A 7,711-nucleotide genomic window follows, 5' to 3' on the forward strand; every position below is an offset into this window, starting at 1 on the left:
GCAATAATATTTAATTAAGATTAATTTAGTAAAAAAATGTAAAGAAATATAATTAAGTTTCGAAATATCATGTTAATTCTAAATAACAATAATTAATAATTGAAGACATTAAAGAAAAATGTGTATTTATTTAAAGTGATGATATTCGTTCTTTTAAATATATCAATCTATCGATTATTGAATTATGAGTAAAATTTTAAGCTATTTTCTTTTCAATATAAATAATCATGTTGTCTACATGATTTTATTTGGTTGTCTTTGTTATGAAAATGATGTATGTGTAGCAGCTAAACATAAAAGGTAAGATAAAACGAATAACTCGATCATATAAATAATATGCTTTCATATTTCCTGTATTGTCAAAGTTACACTTAATTCATAGATGATTGAGAGTTTTTTAGACAAGAATGACCAATAACATCAATGATAAAATATTGACATTGACATCTTAAGTCAATATTCTCTTATTCATTGAAATCTATAGGATATAATTTTTGCACAAAAATATATATACTATCAATATTAAATAATTTATAAAATTTGACAGGATCCTGGGACTTTTGATGTAAAGTTTGACAAACACAATATATGATTCTCGTAATCTATTTCATAAGAGTAAAATAATTATGAATATATTATTATAAACAATATCAATATCTATATATGTAAAAGAATTTGATCAATTATCTATGATTTTAAAAAGACCACACAAATTATACAAAGTATATATGTTGAAGAAAAAAATGTAAAAACTATAATTAAAATTTGAAAATAAAAATCCAGGGGGGCAGTTGCCCCCACCTGCCCTCACTAACATCCGCCACTGATGAAAAGTTGAAAGTTAAAAGAGTGGATTGAACATGAAAAGTTGAAAGTTAAAATAGTGGATTGAGCATGAAAATGAAGCAAGTTGTGAGTCTATGATGTAACCTGGGTGAAGCACTGAAGGTGACGAATGGAGACTGGAGAGTGAATGATTAAAGTGTGAAATGTGAAACATTGTTGTTGTTATTATTGTGAAATGTGAAACAAGCCTCGCCCAAGCGACGAAATGGTTGCTCAAGCCATAATTCAGAGAAAAATCACCAGAAAACACTGATATCCCTCGCCCAAGCGAGGGACTCTCGTCCAGGCGCTATTTCAAGACAAAAAACTTGATGTTCACTATTTCTCCCTCGCCCAAGTGAGGTGATCAGGCATGGAAATGTTTTATACGGCGACCTGAACCCGGCCCGAGACCGATTTTAATATGGCCTGATAAGATCGGGTTAAAAAGCCCGATTTGAACAATATACTCTTGATTTAATACCCGAGCCCGATATATTTTCGGGCTTTAACGAGCTGGCTCAGTTGACCCGACCCGTTTTGACAGCTCTAACTATTGGCAATACTCATGGGTAAGAGTTAGTTAAAAAATGTTTGATAACCTATAATAATACTCGTCCCAAAAAGTTAGTTAAAAACTTTATCTCAAGTTAATGTCATAATAATAAATAAAAGATATTTAATATTGATATTATGATTATGATTGAGTTATCAAGAAATAAACATTAAACGTGCAACATCTTTTTGCGGATGGTAATAATGATTTCCTTTTTGTGCCTAGCAAGCTTTTTTGTGGTGATGAGGTTTGGATATATTGTATTAAGTATTAACAATTTTGTTAAAAGCAGTGATTTAACATCCTACCAAATCTTTGTATTTAATAAATGATATATTCACTTGTAAATTAATAATTAATGAATAAATATTATTTGTTTATTAATGATTGATTTACAAGTGACATATGTCACTTTATTATGTGTAGAAAATTTTATTGGAGAATTTATAAGAAGGTATATCATTTTCCTTTGTTAATAATCTCTATTGTGACAACTAACAATGGTTAATACATTTTTTTGTACTATCAATGGTATTCCTATCATTTTTGGATAATGAACTAATCCATAATTTTAGGTGTATGGTTTTCCCTCTTAACAAGTATCAATCTCATAAATTGAATCTTTCACATTTAATCGTCATTTTAATGATCTAGTAAAGTTTTATATTATTAGATCAAAATTTTATTGGTGGTTAACACACATTTAATATTACAACTCTATCCATCAATACCATAATTTTAATTTTTAACACAAGCTTAACATGGATATAACTACTGCATCTGACCTGTACCCCCCTTCTGCCTGTCTTGTGGTATGAGGAATTACTGGGAGTAAAAAATGGATCCATTTTTTATTTTCAAAAAATAATAAGAAAATAATCATTCTTGTGTAAGTGCGCTTAAATTGTTGTAGTAATGGATGTAGTTGTAATATTAAATGCTTCTTAACTATCAACCTTAGTGTATATAATCAAGGCGTTAATCTAATGTTGTAATGTTTCATTGAATTTTTAAAGTCGATGATTCAACTTCTATAAACGATATTTATTGGGATGGACAATTAAAAATCCAAAAAAGATTAGTTCATTACCCAAAATTGTGAAACAATACATTTGATAGTACAAAAAACATATTTAAAGAGGAGAAAAAGATATATGCACTGACAATAGTATAAGTTTTGTACACCGCAATTGCATCACTCACAATTCATTTTCAACCAGTAATGCAGATAAATAATATATAATATAATGTATTAACTGTACATAAATTTTTATACTTCATTATATTTCTCTCTTTAAAAATGTGTTCACCTGCCAAACATTTTTCAAAATGTCATATTCATCTAAAACAAATAAATAGTGAAATACAATCCAAGTTTTCTATTTTATTGAATAAAAATAAAATAAAATAAAAATAGAATAAATTATACTAACACCTCTGAGTTTTAGTAAAATTACGCAAATGACCATTCACTTTTCTGCACATAACCAAATCCCTAATTTTTATACTTTCATTACACTAACTACCGCTGCACGAGAAATATGAGTAATATTTTAAACAAAATGTAAGATAAATGCAATTAAGTTAAACGGAGGATTACTACTGTGGACACAAGTCCAAATAATATATGAGTCAATTCATCTTTATTAGTTTTGGTTCGTTATGATATAATATAAGAGCGATTTAAATAATACCTCTTTAGAATTGTTGATGCATTTTGTAACCAAAAATAATAAAGATGCATTGATTTATATATTATTTGTATTTGTCTTGACAAATACCATATTTTGTTTAACTTAATTGCATTTGTTACATTTTTTGTTTAAAATATTACACTTATTTCTCAGGCAGAGGTAGTAAGTGTAACGAAAATATAAAAATTTGGAGTTTGTATAAGTGTAAAAAAGTGAATAATCATTTGTGTAATTTCACTAAAACTCGGAGATATGAATATAATTTGTCTGTAAAAAGAATATAATTATGTCATGACTTTCTCTCTTTTCATAAATATTATATAAAATTGATTATAGTAATATAATAAATAATTTTGCCCCGGAAAGTTTTAGAAGAAAATTATAAACAAAATTATATATATATTTTTCTCATATTACAATCTCCACATTTTGTCTTATGCGAAGGTTTCCCATTTTAATACTCTCCATTTTATAAATTGATAGCCTCGTGTGTCTAAAATGTTCACGTGCATTACCATTTTAGCCATTAGAATTAAAATGACAACATCTTGTGTATTTTATTCCCTTGTTCCCTGTAATATAGATAACGATAAGTAAGTTACCATATACTAAAATATTCATTCGAAAAATAGGAGGGCGTATCTTTGTCCTAAAAATTATGTCACTTTTTCTGATTAATCAAAAAAATATTTTATTATTAAATTATAAACTTAAATATATGTTTTTTAATCTTTCAGAAAGAATATCATATGAAATGATACACTCTTTTAATACAACAGATCTTAAATAAAAAATACACCATACACCTAAGTAAAACCCACAATGCATCACACTCTTGAGTAAGTACTAAAATCCAACATAAATTTGTAAAAATAATAATATAATCAACTGAAAAGAAAAGCTATAAAGATATATAAGGTAATTGCAAGTAAATGTAACATCATTGGCTTCAATAATATAGGAAAGATGAGGACATCTATCTCATGGTGTTGATAAAATGACAACATAGTGAAGGGAATAAGATATTATTTCATATACCACCCAATCAGATTCATATAAAATGAAACATCCTAAACTCATAAAATATACAGTTTCACTAAATAAATTGCTCCATTTAGAAGATCCAAGTCCTTATAGAAGATGGTTTGTCTCAGAGGAGTGAATCTGAGAACACGGAGTGAAATGGTTTGAACTGCCATCATATAGTATCTATTGGTATCAGATATTTTTGCATATCACTAATTTACTTTGTGTTCTCAGGTCACCCCTTTGAGCCAACCTGTTTACCCTGCAAATCAAAATGAACTTTTTCTTAGTCATTGTTATTTATTATCTCCAATGTTAATGGTTTCATATTCCATGCAATATTACAGGTTGCATTTGTGGTCTATTTTAATTGTATTGCAGAAATTGCTGTTGATTTTAATAAGTTTTCAATAAAAATTGCAGGTTGCATTTATGATTGATTTTTAATCAGATTTCAGAAAATGTTACAGGTTGCATTTGTGTAGATGGTGGAAATGTGTGGCAGCATCAAATTAGCACAATTCTAACGGGGCCCAGATAGAAGAAAAATAAAATTCGCTTATTTAATTCCTTACTCATTGAATTGTAATGTCATAATTCTTTTTGATATCACAGCAAGCCTATTCTTGTAAAAATGAAATATTCCAAGGCAATTTATTTAATTTTTAGTAAAATGTATATCTTTAATTTGTAATTCAATGAGCCATTAAGGAATCAAATCTGAAGCATTTGTTTTGGTGGGATGGAGATCATATGTCCTCATTCATGTCCTATTTAGTGTACCAAGATAATCATAGAGTTTCATTCATTTAAAAAGAAAAATTATAAAAACAGAAATTAATATTTTAATATTATTTTATGATGTTTGATTGATCCGAAACAGGAATACAGGAAAATTGTGAGAGAGGTGATCCTCTTCCCTTTTTGGTGGGCATCTCCAATTCTATGGCAAGAGGGTGACGAACAGTATCCTCCACTAAAAAGGAAGAAGCTTAAAAGCATAAGGTACAAAGGAGCAGAAAGAAAAAAATATAGTATGTGATCGGTTGAAAAAATATATTTAAATAAAAAATTAATAATTAATTAATTTTCTCATTAATAACAAGTAAGTAATAATACAGAAAGTGACATACTTTTTAGACAAATCCCATAAAGATTAAAGAATAGTGAAAATCCCATAATTTATGGGGACAACTCAAATCTTAGAGTAACCAAGGACATTTTCATTTAGCAACTATTATTGTAGTTTATACAGACTCATTTTTCAAATGCTAAAAATGAGTGGAAAGCAGAATAGTGTAGCTCTGCAAAGTTGTACATGGAGATGCAATCTTTCATGTTTAGTATTTACGTATAACTATAAGGGTAAAATAAAAGTGGGTGAAGGAGGTTCTGTTTGGATCAATCATCAAATTGAGGTGAGGAGGATTGCACTGCACTTGTAATTTGCCAATAGGCAATAGGAGGTTCTCTTTATAAGTGATTCTCGAATCATCATAGAGTAATGTAATATCTTTAGCAAAAATTGAATAGTGCATTAACATTTGAGTTTTAAAATCTATGGACCAGTATTTAGTTTTTTAAACTATCATATCATCCATAATTAATTTATATTACTTTTGTTTAAAGTCAATGATAATTAACATATAATATAAATAGTAGATATTGCTGACAATGTAAAATATATTTACAATGTGAGTGTAAATACACTTGCACGGTCAATGTATAAATATTAAATTGTTAATATGTATATATTATTAGTATAAAGATTTATATAACATCATTATTATATCATACATCATTTATTGTATTACTTTTTTGAATAATTAATAATAACATTTATCATCTTTGTAGTCATGTTTTTTAATTATTTTTACTAGTTATTAACGTTACTTTTGTAGAAATAATAATATTAATTCTCTAATTTTTTACTCACAATATATATTATTTTATATATTAAAGTTAAATACGAATAAGTAATATTGAGAAGAAGTATGTCTAAAAAAGAAAAATATATTATATGTAATTGAATTTAAAATTACGTTTATATTTAAAAGTTATGTTAAATTTATATTTAGTTAGATAAAAATAAGCCTTATTCTACAAACAAATCAATGTTCAGTTGTTCACCCTAAAAATAACGGGTGGACCCTCCACCGCTAAAATGTATAAAAAAACAGCTTGAGATTTTTAACATTAATATATTAAAAAATAATTAATTTATTTTCCATGCCAATATTGTGAAGATCTTGAACTGGAATATGAGTAACTAAAAAATAACATATATATTTATATATACTTTTATATCTATACTGTGACATAATTTTTATATGAGAAAAAGATGTATGCACAGAGAGAATATGAGTTTTATATACTAGCACTGCATCATTCACTATTGACATTTAATTCTTATTGACTTTTCAAAAAAAGTAATATAAATTAATGGTGGATGATGGAGCTCATGTGTATAAATCTTTACACCGACAATGCATAAATTTTATACTCTTTTTATATTCCAAATTCATCATTTGTAATCTCTCTCATTAATAATTACTATAAACTTCTACATATTACTTTTATTGCTTTCATTTTTTTATATTAATGTATCATTAATTTTCACATATTCTCATATTTATATCTTCACTATGTATTGAGTTCATATATTACATTTCCTATATTTAAATTGATTTTTTAAATAGTATAACATGAAGATGATACATTCTATATAAAAAATAAGAATGCGGATTGATTTGCACGAGGTGTCGGTCGACACGTTAGTGTAAATAAATCGTATGCTTATAATAAAAAACTCCCTTTGTATGTACCAAAAAAATAAAACTTAATTTATAAGACTCTGCTAAATCCTAGCTAGAGGTGTCAAAATGGGCCAGTCTGGTCGGGCCGGTCCGCTAAAGCCCGAAAATTTATAGGGCTTGTGTATCATATTAGGTACATTTTATAGAATGCGAGCTAAATAAAATTCGGGTTCGAGCTGGATTTACTCTAGCAAGTTCAGGCTACCTATTTTCCTTATATATTTTTATATTTTTGGACCTTTGGCTTGTTAATAAGCATTAGGTGAAATTTAAAAAACAACTTATAATAAAAAATATATAACAAATATTGTATTATGAACTTTGAATAAAAAATAGAGTGATATGTAAACATAAATATTTTATAAATTACAATAATGTTATAAATTTAAGAATTATATTATTTTCTGGAATATCATTTTAAGCCCAATAACAAAATAATGTATGAAAACAAATGAGAATACACTAAACCATATAAATTACAATTTTCTTTTCTTAATTGTCTATTTAATTAGATTTAACTTCTAGAACAAAAACATAATAAAGAAAATAACGTTTACAACAAAACTAAAAGACAACATAATTGTTTATCATAGAGAACTCCACACAACCAAATTTACTATAACAGTTCACAATAAAAGTGTTGATAAAGAACATACAAAATATAATATATTTAACAATGTCCAAAAGTTCATATATTAAAGTGAAGTTACAATAGAAATGAGATATTTAATAACAGAGTTATGTTAAAATCATATATATGGACTTAACCCTACATCTTAACTCAAACACAAGAC

Source organism: Lupinus angustifolius, chromosome LG11 (assembly GCF_001865875.1).
Source record: "Lupinus angustifolius cultivar Tanjil chromosome LG11, LupAngTanjil_v1.0, whole genome shotgun sequence".
Classification (NCBI taxonomy): Eukaryota; Viridiplantae; Streptophyta; class Magnoliopsida; order Fabales; family Fabaceae; genus Lupinus; species Lupinus angustifolius.